Source organism: Manis pentadactyla, chromosome 4 (assembly GCF_030020395.1).
Source record: "Manis pentadactyla isolate mManPen7 chromosome 4, mManPen7.hap1, whole genome shotgun sequence".
Lineage (NCBI taxonomy): Eukaryota > Metazoa > Chordata > Mammalia > Pholidota > Manidae > Manis > Manis pentadactyla.
In genome coordinates this window covers 144,154,791-144,172,505 of record NC_080022.1, presented here as the reverse complement: position 1 = coordinate 144,172,505, position 17,715 = coordinate 144,154,791, and the positions used below count along the sequence as shown (strand labels likewise).

At 38.5% G+C, this 17,715-nt stretch overlaps 1 protein-coding gene across 4 annotated transcripts in view; it reads right to left on the bottom strand.

The window, feature by feature from the left end:
- Window positions 1-17,715, bottom strand: part of FAM222B (family with sequence similarity 222 member B) — a 63,345-nt gene that overhangs the window by 25,317 nt on the left and 20,313 nt on the right. Inside the window, exon 1 of one of the 4 annotated variants that reach the window (XM_036889796.2) lies at window positions 15,719-15,983. The exons of 2 other annotated variants lie outside the window; for them this stretch is intronic. The gene's annotated coding sequence lies outside the window, so the exon portion shown is untranslated. Of the gene's footprint in view, window positions 1-15,718; window positions 15,984-17,715 lie in introns of those variants that run through there. One more of the 4 variants, XM_057501105.1, reaches the window with a different exon arrangement.

Genomic DNA, 17,715 nt, shown 5'->3' with positions numbered 1-17,715 from the left:
TTTTTTTTGCGTTTTTCAGCTCAGATTTTTTTTTTTACGTTTTTACATACAAGCACATTTTGAGGATTTATTTATTTATTTTTATTTTTATTTTTGAGAGGGCACCTCTCATATTTATTGATCAAATGGTTGTTTACAACAATAAAATTCTGTATAGGGTACTCAATGCACAATCATTAATCAACCCCAAGCCTAACTCTCAACAGTCTCCAATCTTCTGAAGCATAACGAACAAGTTCTTACATGGTGAACAAGTTCTTCCATAGTGAATAAGTTCTTACATGGTGAACAGTGCAAGGGCAGTCATCACAGAAACTTTCGGTTTTGATCACGCATCATGAACTATAAACAATCAAGTCAGATATGATTATTCATTTGATTTTTCATGGTTTTGTTTTTTAAGTGTGAATGTAATTACTGCCTTTCCCATGGATTTGGGGAATTACCTGTCCCAGATCAGCACTTTGCAAAGTAACTGTACTATTATACTTGGCTAGCCTAACACTTTGGAATCAGCTTTTAGCGAAAATCCTTTCAAGGTCAACAATAAGCCAACAACAATAACGGAAGTAAGAATGCACTGAAGTGACTGGCTAAGAAAAACTTTCCATTCAAGTGGTCAGGAGTTTTTTTTCCAGGAAAAGCTGTACCATTCACACTGAGAAAGTTCTATCAGAAAATAATACATGTAATGATCAAACAGTTACCACTCACTGTCAAACAATCCTGGCACAGAAAACTCTTCTGCTCCTATCCTCAAACTCTTCCCCAAATGTCAGAAGTAAAGCCTGATGAGCTCTTAACCTACTCTCTTTTTTAAGTCAGTTTCCATTTGGACACTTCCTTGCACTACGACAGCTTTTGGAAGCTGGGCATCATAGAGCCCACGAAGGTCTCTTCACGGGAAGCAACCCTCTGCTCTCTAAGGTGTCTTAAATTTGGGGTGGGGGGAGTTCACACTTTCCCTTGGCCACGCGTCTACTGTATCCACTATATGCATTTGGTCTGTTACCTTCCTAGAACTAGTTCTCTGTACACAATGTTTTGAACTCTTTTGCCTTACATTTCTAGTGAAGCGTTACAGAAAGGCCAGTAATTCAGTTCAGGTAGGGAATGAAATTTTACTTTCAGTTAACATGCTGTCCTTCACTGTACCTTCTACCTAGATTTAGTTTGGCAGTAGGCAGACCTTAAGGTAATAGCATAAGGCCTGACTGATATATTAATACATTCTGTTCATTTAGGCCTTCCTTTTCCCCCACCTCCCCTGCCTGAGTAGATACTATGAGGAATCCTGATCTGTAAAACTTTTGGTGAGGGCTTCTTTAGCCTTAGTGAAAATCAAAAGATCTTATTTTGCCGTTTTGCTGAGACTCCCTATAACTTTAAGTTCTAAGACTCACACTCCACATATCCAAGGAATTACTAGGTTTCTGAAGCTGAAGGGCCTTTGAAAGCTGGAGGGTGCTAAGCCTCAAAAGGACCCAGCAACTGAAAGCCTATTGAGGAGGGAAAACACCCCCTCCTCTCACACCCTACAAACCACAACCAGCTCATGAAGTTCAGAATACTGGCTCAATCCACACCAAGAAGAGAGAACAGAGAGTTCCCACTGGAAGAACAGTTTTATAGCTACAGCAAATACCCACTAAAATAAGATTCTGAACTTCACTTTAGTAGGCTTCTCATGTCATGAACTGCTTTGTAAAACAAGACAAACACTAACCAAGTCCCTTAAACCTCTCAAGGATTCAAAGTACCACAACCCACTCATAGATCGGAATTCTTTTGCTCCCTGCTGTGGCCCTGAAAAATTCCATAATCATTGTTATTTAACAGTGTGTGACTGTTGCTAACTGGTCAAATATACATCTTACATGACATTTTTTTTCATTTTTTATTAAGATATTATTGATATACACTTATGAAGGTTTCACATGAAAAAACAACTTACATGACATATTAAATCCCACCCAAACAAAGTAATTTAACACAAAATTAGGTTAGCAGTTAGTGAAATCAGGGAAAAATTACCTGTTTTATCCTACAGATGTTCAAACGATTTGCCTTCCTTTATTTCAAAATACACCTCAAAGAAATGGTTGACACCACTCAAATTAACATCTTATGGACAGTGGCAAAAAATTAAAAGTTCACAACTCTTCTATTGCTGGTACATGCCTACTCTGTTCAGTGTACACATTCACTGTCCTGATTTCTTCTCTGAAAACTTTCCCTTCCTCACCAACCGAGTGTCCTTACCAATGTTCATCCAGTTCCCTCCCTCTGTTAAATCACTCCAACTGAGTAAGAAATAAAAGGTACCTAAACAGAGTGAGGACGGTATCTGCGAAGTGGTGGTGGGGAGCCAGAACCCATGGGGGGTGAGAGCATCCCCAAAAAGGATGCATGCACTATTCCCCCCATCCAATAGCAATGAGTTCAGTAAGGTCCACTCAGATCTTGACTTGTGAATTCTCTACTAACAGGGCTTCTTGGAGAAATGTCTGAGGCAGACAAAGTACTAGATGAGTCTGGTACTTCTTGTGCAGGAAAGGAAAGGTGTGCTCAAAGACTAATGGTGACATGTCAAAGAACACCGAAGTTATAGGATGTTCAACTCATGAGAGAAATCCCATAAAGAGTTTACACAGTAGAAATTGTAGAGACCAGACAATGGGTATACTAAGTGAAGGAAGCATGTACTAAGAATAGAAGAACTGTAAACTTTTGTTTTCTACGATTGTTCTTAAGATGTTAGTTTAGAGAGTATCAGCTAATACTTTTAAAGGGACAGCAAATCATTTGGGCAATCTTTAGGGTTAAACGTAGTTATATAATTTTTCCCTGATTTACTGACAACATCTAGGATAATTTGAACATCAAAACAAATACTGATAGATTATATTGACTGAATAAAACAGGAAATCATGAGTCCATACTAATGTAAATTAATAAACTAATACATTGAAAGGCTAAAGAGAAACAGAATATTGGCACAGTTTCAAAGTATCTCCTCCCAAAATACTTACTAATTACAAAGGGGAAAAAAGTAAATTTACACTGGAAATGCCTGGCAGGCACCATCTTAAGTGATCAAACATTACCAGTAATGGGACAGATATAAATTCTTACCTCTTGAAATTATGCAATGAATAACCCAGCATCACTACTATGATATTCCTGCTGAAGATGAATAACCTAAATTAAACAGGAGGAACCATCAGACATCCAAAACTGAGGGACTTTCTACAAAATAACTGTCAGTATTATCAAGGTAATGAAAGTCAAAGACGATGTGAAAACTGTTCCAGATTGAAGGAGACCAAGAATACATACAAATAAATACAATCTGTGAGTCTAACCTGGATCTTTTTTGCAATAAAGGACATCACTGGTAAAACCAGCAACATGTGATTGGTGGGGGCAGGGTCTGAGAACTATAGGATAGTAACATATCAATGTCAACTTCCTAATTTTGATGGTTGTAATGTTAGAGAATGTCCCTATTTATAGGAGAGAAACACTAAAGTATTCAGGGATAATGAAGCATCAGGCCAGCAATTTATTCTCAAATGATTCAAGGAAGGAAAATATTCTGTGAACTGTATTTGCAACTTTTTTATAAACTTGAGATTGTTTCCAAAAATTTTACTTAAATAATAAGGTAGCAGTGTTGAAGTATGGAAGGGGCAGGGGTTGGAGACCATAAGAAAAGTTGGAAAGTGGTCTGTTGGTAACCATTCTCATTTTATCTTAATGCAGGCAGCTTATCTCTGAATGGTAAGTGCCGACATTGGGGTTCTTGCCATCTAGAAGAGGTTTCCTGTATTTTTCTGCTTCATCAACTTCCAATTTCTTTTCAACACTTACTTTAATAACATTTTCTCTACTGCCTATACTTCAAATTCTCTCCCAAACACCACTCTGTTCTGTTCTGGCACTGCATCCACTGTGTGGCATTCAAGCAACTCTATCACCCTAAAGATGGAGCATTTCTCCTTTGGAATGTTTCCAAAAAGAGATGTCTGTTCTGAAGGAGGTGCTATTAATGATCTTTCTTTCTTCAGGCCTCACATTTTCTAACAGCTCCATCAAGTTCATGTCTCAATAAAAGTCTTTCAAGGCCCTTCCTTCTAAACACACATCCTGGACCTCAGAAAATGCCACGCAAACTCTCCTATGTTCTAAGCCTTGTTTCATCTTCTGGAGTTTAACAGTTATGATACTCTTTCCTCCCACTATGCAAAAAGTTTCAAATGCATGATAAGCTTTGGCTCCAGACTTCCTAAAAGGTAACAACTATAACTAGCTTCTTCGTTTTCGCTCCAAGAGCAGCAGGTGGGCAGGTCTTAGTTATTCTATAGCATAAACGTGTTCAGTAACAAGGAAGAGCTGAAGTAGTACAAGGATGATGTTTATCACTCACCCCTTCCTCTTTTTTCCTATTTAGTCTGATCAGGGAAGTTTTAGAGGAGAAACTGTATCACTGCCTTTCTCTAAACATCCATGAACTTTCTTTCTTACCCTCATTTAAACTCAAACATGAACAAAAACGGGCTCTGAAAATGGACGACATGTACTTTCTGGCAACTTATCCTCAATGCAATTTTTAGCCAGCCACAACCATGAACATACTTAAGGAGATTGGTCAGCCCTTAGGAAGAGAGCCCAGCAACAAAGGACACTACGGTGAGCAACAATATCTGAAATGAAGTAACCTGGAGATCAAGCTACAGACCCAGCTGGAATTAATTTCAGTCTTTTGCATGTTAAGGAGGTAGTAAGATTTTGCTTACAAGCCCATTTACTTTTCAGGGTAACCATAAACAACAATATTGAAGGTAAAGTTATGAAGGGAAACAGCCATCTTCAGAGAAAAACAAACCATTTCCCTTCTTTCTATCTTTCTCTACCTAGTAAGGATTATTTCCAAAGATATTATGCAACTTTCTATTAAAATAACATACTAAAGAGCTGGGGGGAAAATGTGTCCTTGGTATCCTACTGGTTTTTAAAATGCTCAAAACAAAATTTTTCTTTTGCACTTTGAAGAAAATTTCAAAAGCAAGCAGAAGACTAAACTGCACCTTGCCAATTACTATAATCCTTCCATAAGCACATATTGCTGTGAATGACACTTAGTTCCATTTCAGTCTATTCTCCCATGATAAGCAGCAATGAAATGAACTCACAGGTATGATCTCAGAACATAAAAAGCCATTAAGGCTATTCCTAACAGGTTCTTTTAAAATATGATCCTATCAAACTGAAGGAACAAAACAGCAGCAGAATCACAGAACCCAAGAATGGACTAACAGTTACCAAAGGGAAAGGGACTGGGGAGGATGGGTGGGAAGGGAGGGATAAGGGCAGGGGAAAAGAAAGAGAGCATTACAATTAGCATGTATAGTGCGTGGGGGGCACGGGAGGGCTGTGCAACACAGAGAAGACAAGTAGTGATTTTACAGCATCTTACTATGCAGATGGACAGTGACTGTGAAGGGGTATGTGGGGGGGACTTGGTGAAGGGTGGAGCCTAGTAAACATAATGTTCTTCATGTAATTGTACATTAATGATACCAAAAATATATATATATATGATCCTATCCAGCTTTTCAAAAGGACAATATGTTTTAATTGTGAGATCCATTTTTACAATGCTTTGACCTCCTGTCTAAAAGAGGTTTGGAAAAGGGAAGAACTGCAGCGGAAGGAGGGAGTGAAATGTGTCACCCTGGTTATTAAAATCCATCAAGTTCATACTTCAGCCTTGGGATAACTGCAGCCAAAAAACTGACTTGCAAGTAATTATCACCACTATCTCCAATAAAAGTTAACTGGACATAATTGAACTAATGCCCTAATCGGAGGGAAGCTGAAGCTGGCAAACACTCCTCCTGTTCCTTCAATCTGCAAATGAAACTACTATTGATAATTTGTGGACAAACAAGAAATTGCTCTCATGGTTTCCCTACTGCAAATCACTCAGCATTTCCAGTTAATGCCCAGCATGTTGGGACAGGAGAAAAATCGTTAATCACTTCTTCCTTTTAATATGGGTGAATGTAGTAACTACATTGTTTTTCATGTGAAACCTTCATAAGAGTGTATATCAATGATACAATAAAAAAAATCAGTGCTTCCTTTAATAAAGATGAATTTTAACACTAACCAAGCCCCTATTAAGGGTTGCTGGGAATTGTTAAATCTCCTCTGGACATCCTAAGTAAGGCACTGTGTCCTGATCTCCACACCCTAGTACCACTAGATGTGCCTTGTGCCACTAATACATAGCAGCAATATGAAGAGGTATTATGCAAGGCCAGATGCTATTATTAATACACTCATCATTTATCTTCTTGTAAGAGAATCCTGTGTACTCTCATTATTAAGACAGGCAAATGGCATCGTTGACCTGCTTCAACAGCAAAGATTAAATCACTTCTGAACGGACTTTCGAGTTGATAGATACCTGCTGCCTGACTCATATGCCTTCTAGAAACTGTGCCCTTTACCCTGGAATTTAGTATCAGACTCTGCTTTTCAACTGTGTCTACAGCCAAAGGGAGTAAGACTCCTAAGGGTATTGTGGAGTCTTAGGAAGCCACTCCCATCTTACAGAAGGGGAAAATTGTAGTCTTTATATTAACAGTGATCTGTAAAGTGGGCAGGTGGCAGGTACCCTGCTGAGGCGACAGAGGGTAAAAGAGGAAAACGATACCAAGTGCTATCTCTGCTTATTTTCTTCTTAGGTAGTTTGAGCTTTATTTTGGCAAGGAGGTGGCTAGAAATTAATGCAATCAGAACCTTTCTCAAATACCTTTTTCTCAAAGAACCTTTCTCAAACCTGCCCATTTGGTACATGTTTTGGTAAGTTATTTTGAAAGGTTGCAGTTCACTTCTTCTAGTCTTAAAACACTTTCTCATGTAAAATATGGAAAAGCCTAGGAATGGCTCAGCCAGGATATAAAAAAAGAGGGATCTAGAAACTCTAATATGGATAGTAAAGAGAAACAAGAGTTTAACCTGAAAAAAAGAACACTCAGTAGGGACATCTTTCATGCACTCACCGAACCCCTGATGTGCCAAGGCACTGTAGTAGTACTATGCATTGGGAACACAAATATGACAGACAATATCCCTGGTAAGAAATTATTATTGTGATCATTCTGTAATACATATAAATATCAAATCATTATGTTGTACACCTGAATATAATGTAGTATGTCAATTTTAAAAAAAGTGTGATTAACGTTGTTTGAAAATCCAAATAATGAAACAAGTATTTACAGAGAACAGTGAGAAGAAAGAGAGAACAACAATATGGGTCATAGAAGGCCAAGCGAGAATTTACCAGTTTGAGATGTGTAAGGCCACTCTAAGCAAAGACAACTAGCCTGCAGTTATAAAACTAAATGGCATGTTTGGAGAACAACAGGTGGTCTGGTATGGAGAGCAAGGTGTTGGGTGTATGCTGCTGATGTGCCAAATTATGAAGTGGCTTGTATTTCATACTGGAAGGACAGAGTAACAGATTAAGAATAAAGCTGGGTTGGAGTCACAGCTCAATGTTCTTATCATTAAATCAGCATAAAAGCATCCCCACAATCTTAAAGAGTAATTGTGATTATTAAATGAGATTATAAAGAGCTTAGTATGTGCCTACACTCAATGATGGTATAGTTATAACTATTATTAGCTGTCAGACTTTATCCTGAAGTCATGGGGAGACAGGGACAAGTTTTAGGAGAGTAAATGATCAGATATCTATTTTAAATAAATCTGCTGGAAGTGTGAAAGACAAACAGGAGATGGAAGAAGTCAGTTAAATGGCTATAAAGACTTTGAGGTGAGAGATGATGATGATGTCAAATAAAGGTGTCATAAGAGGACATCATACAAAGGAGGTAGTAGCTTTATCTCTGAGCTCCAAAGATGAAAATTATGTTAATAAATTAAAGTCTGAAGAAAGGCAATTTTAAGTGAACATAAACAATTTGTGCTTGTTCCACAGTGATAAGAGCACTAGAAATGCTAAAGTGAAAGCAATGACCATTTACTAAAATTGATAGAAAAGAGTTTATTTTCAGTGGCTAAGAATCTGGACTAGATGACCCACTAAATTCAACTTCCAGATTCCATGATTCTAAATCATTACAAAAATGATTTGGTGGATTCTAAATCATTTACAATTATTAACAATCGCTTACTTTTTTAGAAAGGTTTACAATTTTCAAAGTGCTTTCACAATGATTCTCTCACTTGATTTTCTCAAACATCCTGTTAGATAGTCTGACCAGGCTTCATTAGTCCCATTTTCACAAATAAACTAGGAAAAGCCAGTAAATGTGTGGACCAACCAGGTTTTCTGACCTGTACTATTTCCATTCTCACCACTGCCTCCAACATGGTGCCAGAGTTGAAAACCCACTGTGAGAAACCATCTCTCTTTGGTCACCAGCTCCAGTGTTTATTTTCAAAATCAGGAAATTCTTCTGCATGTCTTAGATTCATTGTTCAGTAGCTTCAGCCTATTCCTTGGTCCACTTCAAGGTGAGTAAAAGCTAGTCATCTATCTTTACATAATGTTCCTTCATATTTGCATGCTATAAAATGTCATTTCTCTAATCTAAGCTAATTAACCCCAATTCCTTGAGTTTTTTTCACACAAATACTCCTCTTAAAATAGCTATCTGGTCTCTAATTTAGTACTAGCTCCAAGAAGACAACCTCTTCTCATACACCACAATTCTAATCCCCAGATATATTAGAGTACCTCTCCAATTAATTCATACAAGTATTTATTCAGCACCTACTATGTAGCATGGCATTGCTCCAGGAGCCAGGGACTCAGCAATTAACAGAACAGACAAAAACTTGTCTTCATGGTCAAACTCAATGAATAGGTTAAGTTACACAGACTCTTAGAAGGTGATAAATGCTATGAAAACATAAGTAAGGAGATGATGATTACTGGATTGGGTAGCAATTTTAAATAGCACAGTCAATGTGGCCTTCACTGAGAAATTATAGTTTCTCCATGGCTTATCTGCTGGTTTCAGTGCAAGACAGAAGTATGGCTTTTAATTACGTAACAGATTTTTTTAAGGAATTAAACTATAACTAATACAGGTTTTTCCCCTATCATTTCAAATTTAATTCTTAGGCACTTGAACATTTAATAAGAAACAATTTATCAATTTGTTTTGAAGAGTAGAATCTTGTTTCTGTAATGCTGAAATAATCTTTAAGCAATAATGTAACAAAGTAACACACACACACACACACACACACACACACACACACACACACACACACACTGTGGTTAGATACAACTCTGACTTTGATAAAGACTACCCATTTCCCTGGCTGAGCAATGGTACTTTCTTTAAAGTGTGAGGCACTGAGAGATGAGCACATGTGGACAGACAGGAGGATGGAGGAATTTGGTAGAAACAGCACTTGAGAGATACACAGTTGGTTTGCAGGCTGAAGTGGCATCAGCCTCTCACTCCTAGGTACATTAAAAAACAAACTCCCCCCCAAATGGACTAACAGTTACCAAAGGGAAAGGGACTGGGGAGGATGAGTGAGAAGGGAGGGATAAGGGGGAAAAAGGAACATTACGATTAGCGCACACAATACAGCAGGGGGGGACACGGGAAGGGTAGTATATACAGAGAAGACAAGTAATGATTCTATAGCATCTTACTATGCTGACGGACAGTGACTGTAATGGGGTATGTGGGGGGTACTTGATAATAGGGGGAGTCTAGTAACCATAATGTTGTTCAAGTAATTGTACATTAACGATATCAAAAAAAAAAAAAAAAAACAACCTCCTCCCAAAATACTATGAATGATAAGAATGACACATTTCAGTTAGGGCATTTGTTTAGCTTGGAGAAGAGGCAAAAATTAAAATACAGCTTGCTGAAAAGCAACTTTTTTGCCATGGACTATGGAAACAGACAAAGGACTTTTCTTAAAAGGAAAGTTTCATTTTGTCTCTCTGGGGAAAGTTCTAACACAGTATCACAGTCCAACTGCACCATACCTCACAGGGACTGAATGAAGCCTAATACCAAAATCCTTTGTAAAGGACTTTAATGAATGCACAGTAACACCTGGCAGGACAGGTTCAAACTAAGATATGGATTCTTCATTAATCCACAGGTCCCACTTTTCTGTGAATGAAAAGAGGTTCTGGGAGAATAAAATAAGCAAAAACCAAACCAGTACCTTCACAGCTACAAACTTAATGTTTTCACAATAGTAAAACCATCTGAATAACTGGGTAACGTAGAGGGCCCATTTAGGAACCCAGGAAATGTGACTTTCCCATTAATATACTATGATTTGGGATGAGGTGCCTTTAACTTCTCTAAGTCTTGATGTCCCTTTCCTTTCAAAATAGAGTAAGTCCTACCCTTCATATAGTAAGTGATAAATGAAATGCAATGTATTTTAGCTTTTGGAAGGAAAGAAGAAATTTAAGTTATGACTAATAATGCCTATGCTTTCTCCTCCAAAGCAATAACGATGTTGTCTAAATCATTTCAATCTTGCAAAAGTGGCATAAATTCTGATTTTCACTTGTATCAGCAACTGATCCTCAAAACTACTTTGCTAAGTGCAAAGAATTAGCAATTGGTCATGGAAATCTTGTCTTTTAAATCGGCTGTAATATTCAGTTGATTTTCCATTAAAGAAAGAAATAGAGCAAGAGAAACAGGTAACATTTTCCCACCAAATAAGGAAATCCTCAGCTTTGAATTCATAACTTACAAGACTTCTTTAATCACAACCTGACTTCTAAATGGATTTCATTTTGGCCATCAGCTCCCATCATTAGAGTACATACAGCCCAGTGTTAGAAGAGGGGTTTACTTTGGTAACAGCTCTTTCTTTGGCTTGGCTATCTACAGTTCTTCCATATATGATGAATGATTTGGATATACCACGAGGGCAGAAGTTACTAACAAAGATTACATGCCAGTATTAAGAGCCAGTTTATCTATGATTTACTTGGAAAAAAACTCAATTCTCCATAAGACTTCAATGTCATTAGGTAACAAGGGTCAAGTCTTAAAATATTAAATAAAACAGTCTCAAGGATACTAAATGAGCTGAACCAGGTCTAGTACTGAGCTATATACTAGTTTGGATGATTAAGAAACTAAGAGTAATTCAAGCTCATGGCTATCTTACCTACTGTCTCTTGAATGACCAGAGAAAGAAAACAAATCTCTTATCAGTTTGTTTAGCTAGAAAATCCCACTTAAAAAGTAGAAGTTAAAGCTATTGCTTAAAATTGTGGCTTCAAATATCTTTGGAATTTACCTGTTTATACTTGGCTTATTTGTCCCTCTACATTAATAATCAAAAACTGACTGTATTCTCTCATTAGGAGTAAACCCTTAACCAGAGTTCTGCCATATGTTAGTAAAGATGCCCTCTTTTCAGCTAGGCTGAAATACAACAAACTCAGTCCATGACTGAATTTAATCTTATCAGCCCACTGCTCCTTCCCTAGGATCCATCAGCACCAAATATAATAAAACTTCAATTTGGCCTTTCCTTTACATCTCTTATTCTTCCAACACCTCATCCTCAACCTTCCTCCTCCTCTTGACTTATAAATGGCACCTTGTTCTTTGGACTCCTTTCACAACTAGGAAAATAAGAACAGCTTCTCAGGGTAGCTGAGATCCTCTCTCGTTCAAATCATTTCAAATAGGGATCCTGAAAGGAGTTCTTGGAGAAAAGAATTAAATGTACTAGAAATTCAGAGAAGGGAAGGACCCAGAGACTTTGGCTCTAGGTCTGGCTTCACTACCAAATCTCTAAATTATTTAGACATTCTCAGGGAATTAGTTTTCCCTATCTCAGAGAAATGATGAGACCACAAAGAGATTGCTTATTCAATTTACTGGATGAAAACTAATCCAAAAGTAAAAACATTTATGTTAATACTGGAAATGATTCTTGAGCTGAAGAAACTCGTCTTAAGCTTTTGTGAGCTGTTACATAATTATACCCTACAACCGCACATTTAATTTAAAATTATAATGTTCACTCAAGGTACCAAAGACTTCCTTTAAGCCAGGCTTGGGCTTTTATTTTCTTATTCTACTATCATATATATTTACAGATAATGAAAGTCTAACTAAGCAAAATTCTAAAATCTGGCCAGACAGAAGGACTATCCAGTATTCAGAATGCTAACATACAGAAAAAAGTTGGGAGAGGAAGCCATGGTCTGTATTCTAAAAAATAAATGATCAATTTAAGTGTTTGGTTCAAAAAAAAAAAAAAACAGAAAAAGATGGGTTAAAAGTTTCTACTTAAAGGCAACTGTTTTTGAATGGCTCTGACAATCCCGTAGTAAGTGCAGTATAAAACAGTCATGGTAATCAATTCAGTGAACCCCTTTCACTGCCAGATTGAACAGTTTTGAGGATAATCTCCTTCACTCTCCCTGGGTTCAGTTGTAAGATTCATTATTTATGCCCTCACTTGTTTACTCTGTCCTATTTTTCCAACCATCCAGGCCCAAGGGCAGTGTTATCACTGGCTTGTTTGCCAAATGAACGCGTGTGTTCACTGCCTTACTAGTTACAAAACCAAAGATAATCAAACACAGTGGTAACTTAATATTGAAAAGCAACCTCACCTACCACGTGACCCAGGAGAGGCATTAATGACAGTGCTGACCCAGGTTATCAAAAGCTAAATTACCTTAGATGGGTGAAGTGAGAGCCATATATCTGTCATTCTAGTTTTTTTTTTTAAGCCACTGAGCAGCATATACATTCAACAAGTTTCTTAAAGGGCAGTATCATTAGAAAGGCAACTCTGGCTCTCCCCAAGAGAGGACCTGTAAACTACTGAGGATTAAACTGATTTAGATGCAGTTTGCCTAGCAACCATTCATTAGGAAGAGTTCAGTAACTGATCAGCAATCAATTTCACCTCCTTATCTGAGCTGTAAATAGATAACAAACTCTACCAAGTTCTCTACCCTCTGGATTCAGACTCAAAGCAAACAACTTCCTCAAAAGAGTCATCTTCCAGGAGTCAATGGGGGGTAGGGAGGGATCAGATACACACAAAATACCATCTCAGACACCTGATTGACAAAACCCAATAGCTAAAACACTACCACCAGCCACATCTTCATATGAATGCATTCATTGTCTCTGTTTTTATGGTACAATTTTTATTATGTGCCTGAAAAATAGAAATTTTCTTATCTCTTGGGAAAAAGCTAAGTAACATAATAAATAATCACTCTAGAAAGCTGTCAATCTAGTACTTAGAGCCTAAGCATTCATTGTCTCTTAAGTCTCTCCCTTAGCAGCATGCCTAGGTCTTTTTGCCTCTAGTATTTTCTCACCTTGAATAAGCTTTTCCCAATTCCAAACTTTACAACATTCAGGCTGCTTATTATAAGAATCAAATGATGTCAAGGGTCCAATCTTTCTCTTTACCTTCTCAAGGGGATCATTTTATACTTCTGATGTGAATGTGGGATTGGGCTTGAGTCTCCCTTTAGAGAGAATATAGGGCCCTTTTCCTTAACATATTCTAAATTGTGTCTCACAGAAATAAACAGGATGGATAAAAACAGACTTAAGGAAAATTAAATCAGCCACTTTAACCTCAGCAGCACCATGTCCCCTCAACCTAATAGATTACGGGAAGTCACAGCTTCACATAATTGCTTCCTTGCAGAGGACCAAATCTGAGATTTCCAACCCCCCTTAAATAATATTTAGAGATCAGTGCAGATACACCTATGATTAGTTCTATACATAGCCTTTTGTCTCCTGGGGGAAATTCTCTGGGGAAATCATAGTACCATGCAAAATACTGATCACAAAAATCAGTCAAGAAAATAGAGATATAAAAAAATTAAGCGAGCAAAGTATAACTTTATAAAGCTGTATTAATTGCCCAGGGGTAGACAAAGAAAAAAAACACCTAGTAGGAGGGCAACTTGTTTTTCGGCAGAAGCAAGCTGAAGCTGTATATGCTTTAATATTGCCTCCAAGTGGCTATCTGTCATTCCCTCAACTTGCTATAGCTTAGACATCAAAGTGCACTTTGTTTTATACACTAGCTAGTGTATAAATAAAAGTTTCAATTAGTGATTTTTAACAATTCAGTCTCAGTAACAGGTTAGGGAGAACAACATCTGGGGGATCCTCTTTTTTTCATTTAAATGTGATTCATGGAGTCTTAAGGGATTAATGCATAATAAACTAAAAACTCCAAATCTGGTAAAGGTTTACCAGTGAATCTACTTTTCTTTTTGCACAATTCTATACTATGACTACTTAAAATATAAAAGGAAAAAAAAAGTATAGTAAGTTTCTTGACCCCTAATAAGTTTTCACAACTGAGATGGTTTCCTATCCCATTATCTCTATTCTTTATAGTACTTATTTTCACCCCAAACTGCTCCTTACTGGACAGAAATCTATAGATCAATGCAAAAAAAAAAAAAAACTCAACAAACTGTAAGACAGCTCCAGCATATTAATTCTGTCTTCAAAACTGAACTCCAGTAGAACAATTTCTGGAAAACGAACCTAGATTACCAGAATGAACTCTCAATCATTTCCATTAATATTTACAAAAGTGTTGCCAAAAAAAATTATATCTAACTCTTCTGGTACTCTAGCTACTTGCTCATCAACATGAAGATAAATCTGGTCCAAACATGAATACTGTCATAACATACACACACCACATATGCATACCCTTTGTTTCTAAAATCATAAATTTGGGGTTTTCTATCTTTAATTGAGAACTTCCCTCAACTGAGAATCTATGAAGAGATTCCTGATTTTGGGTGAAGAGTTGTGTCCTTCAGAAACAAAAGGACCCATAAGTTATAGAAGCAAAGGAACTCAAAAAAGATAAATATAATTTAAATTGTAATGCTATGGCTGCCCAATTTCATAAAGTTTGACAGGGGAGGGCCTTCAAAAATAAAATTCATCTAAATTTTTTTTTAAGTTTTTAGTTTGTTTTTTTGACAACACAAACTAATCCCTCTGAGAACCTTTGGACATAAATAAACGGATGAAGGAATAAGACTTTCAAGTTTCAGCAACAGCAAGGTAAGTTTGCTTGCTCTAGAGCGATGTTTCTCCAACAGGACTGAGTACTACACAAAGCCAGTGACAATGTACTTGGGAAGAGATTTTAGCAAGAGTTAGTCGCTAATAACTACCAGGATTTTCTTTAACCACCATTTGACGGGGGCTGCTCTCTCTTTCCACTAGCACCTCTTTCCTTCTCAGATGGTTTCTGCTGATTAACCCAGTCCCCAAGTAAGAAAATGGTGAGGACAACCTTAATGGACACGGATGCAGTACAGCTCCAAAACCCACTCCTGGTCTGTTTTTTTTTTTCTCTTTGCAGTTTACTGCATCAGATGCCACACAATAAAGATCTTTTCTTCTCTGTTCATTTTACTACACGACCGACACTGACACATTAGTAAAAAGAAATCAGAGTCCTGAACCTCCTTACCCTGCTGCAGGGGTGAGATGAAGGGAGGGAAAGAAGGATGAAGGGTAGAATTAGAAAATCAAAATAAACTGATAGGATGTGGAGTTCTTACTGCCCATTCCATTTCCCCTTTTCTCACAAGGTTAAGTCGGCTGAAGTCGGAGTTGTATTAGAAAAAGCACACACACACCTTGAGCCCTGGAACGGAGGTGAGTCGCTCCGCAGCGCTCGGTGGGGCTCCCGGCTCCGCTCCGCCTGCCTAGGGGCAGCTCAGCCCTTCCTGGGCTCCCCACCCCTAGGAGGATGGTGGAGAAGGGACCTCTAGGGGCCCAGGGGGAGGGGGAGGCGGCTGCTCCGGGTGCCAGGCTCTCCGAGCGCAGCACTCCGCCGTGCGCCGACACCCCCTCCCCCAGCTGGCTGCCACTCACTCCCCTTCGCCGCCGGAAGCCAGCCCCCCCTCCTTCAACTCCATCCCGGCCCTCCGCGAGCCTCCCCTGTCCGAACAGCCAATGGAGAGCCAGGGAGCCAGCGGAGCGACCCGCCAAGCAGCCAACTGGGGAGGCCCTCTGGGAGGTCAGCCGTCGGGGATAGGCCAGCAACCCGCGGCCCCGGCCCACGCGCGGCTCCTCTTTGTTAGAGCTGCCCCCATCTCTCCTGGCCCCCACCTCAAAGCCGACAGGCGTCCCGCAGCTGGGCCAGGTGATGCCGCGCCCCTTCTCCCGCTCCCCGGCCCACTCTGCCTGAGAACGAGGAATGACCCCCATCCAAGCGCTACCTCCCGAATGCCTCAGACCTCCACAGCAGTAGCCAGTGGGAGACACCGATGGTAAAAAGATGCTCCCCAGGCCTCACGGCCTCGCCCTTCTTTTCTCAGACTAGTCAACCATTCTTTCTCATAACCGTGCGTAGATTTTGGTTTGCATATTAGATTAACTACACACATCAATCCACGCGGTCAGAGACTCCAGCTTCCCGTGACGCAGAAATTAAGGGCTTAGTGGTGGGGACGTACTGGGAAGGTATGTATCTGGAGGTTGGCGGGATGGGAGACGGAAAACATCAAATCACCTTCCAAAAACAAACACCAAAAACATACAGTTGACTAACCCAGGTCAGATACAAGACATCTATATCCAATTAAACCCAAGCTAACCACTCCCTTTAGCAGGTTTGAGTATAATCAAGAAGCAAACCTAAATCTTGTTCAAGCCATATACCTAATACTAGAAAAAACTGAGCAACCCTGCTGCATAACTGGCAGGTTGCATCAACACTTCAATCACTAATGCCAATGTTAGGGGCATAACTGTTGGGATGGAATATTCTAAAGTCTACAGAATATTTTCTTAGGTATAATGGTGGAGCAGTACATGAGGCTCATTCAAGGAAAAAAAAAATAAGGTCAATGAAGGCAAGCTATTACCTTAGATTGTCATTTTTGTCTACAGAGTTCTTTCAGCTAATCTTAAGCAGATCAGTCTACAATCCCACTTAGTTCCTCAAATACTACTATAATTTTTTTAATAAATAAAATAAGTCCCTTTTTTGTGCAGAGCTCAAAGCATTTCATATCTATAACCTCAGTCCTCTTAGAAGATGGAAAAGGAGCTGTATGACATGCCCATTTTAAAGCCAGCTCCTTCTTCTAACCCAGTTAAGACTGGCTTAAACAGATTTATAGAGGAACTTAAATGGTGTCTCATAGGCCAGCACTCATTTGGGTCCATGTGAAGAGAACCAAATGTGAAAATCATTTTATTTTAAATTCTGCCCATAAAAGTCTAATAGATTAGCTAGCAGGTGAGTCTAGTCCCTCCCGGTCTTCTGACCTAAAAGAAAAATTCTCAAGAGCACAAAACAGTTACAACACTTCCTCCTCATCATTCAATTCTCTGGCATTTTCCATATTAAAATAATTAAACTTAAAATACTTCAAGAAAATACTGTTTTAAATAGCTGACCTAAAAGATACTCTTGATATCTAAGGGAAATGTCTATGTCAGTACATTCCTTTAGACTCTAGCCTTCTTAATAAAAGCAATTTTCTTTGAAGAATTAAATAGAAACTAAACCTTAAAACTTTACAAGATCACTCAAGCACCAATTAATTTGCCAAGACATCAAAAACAAATATACCAGTCTTGCCATTTTTATCACAAATGTTCTTGACAAATGAATAATGCACAC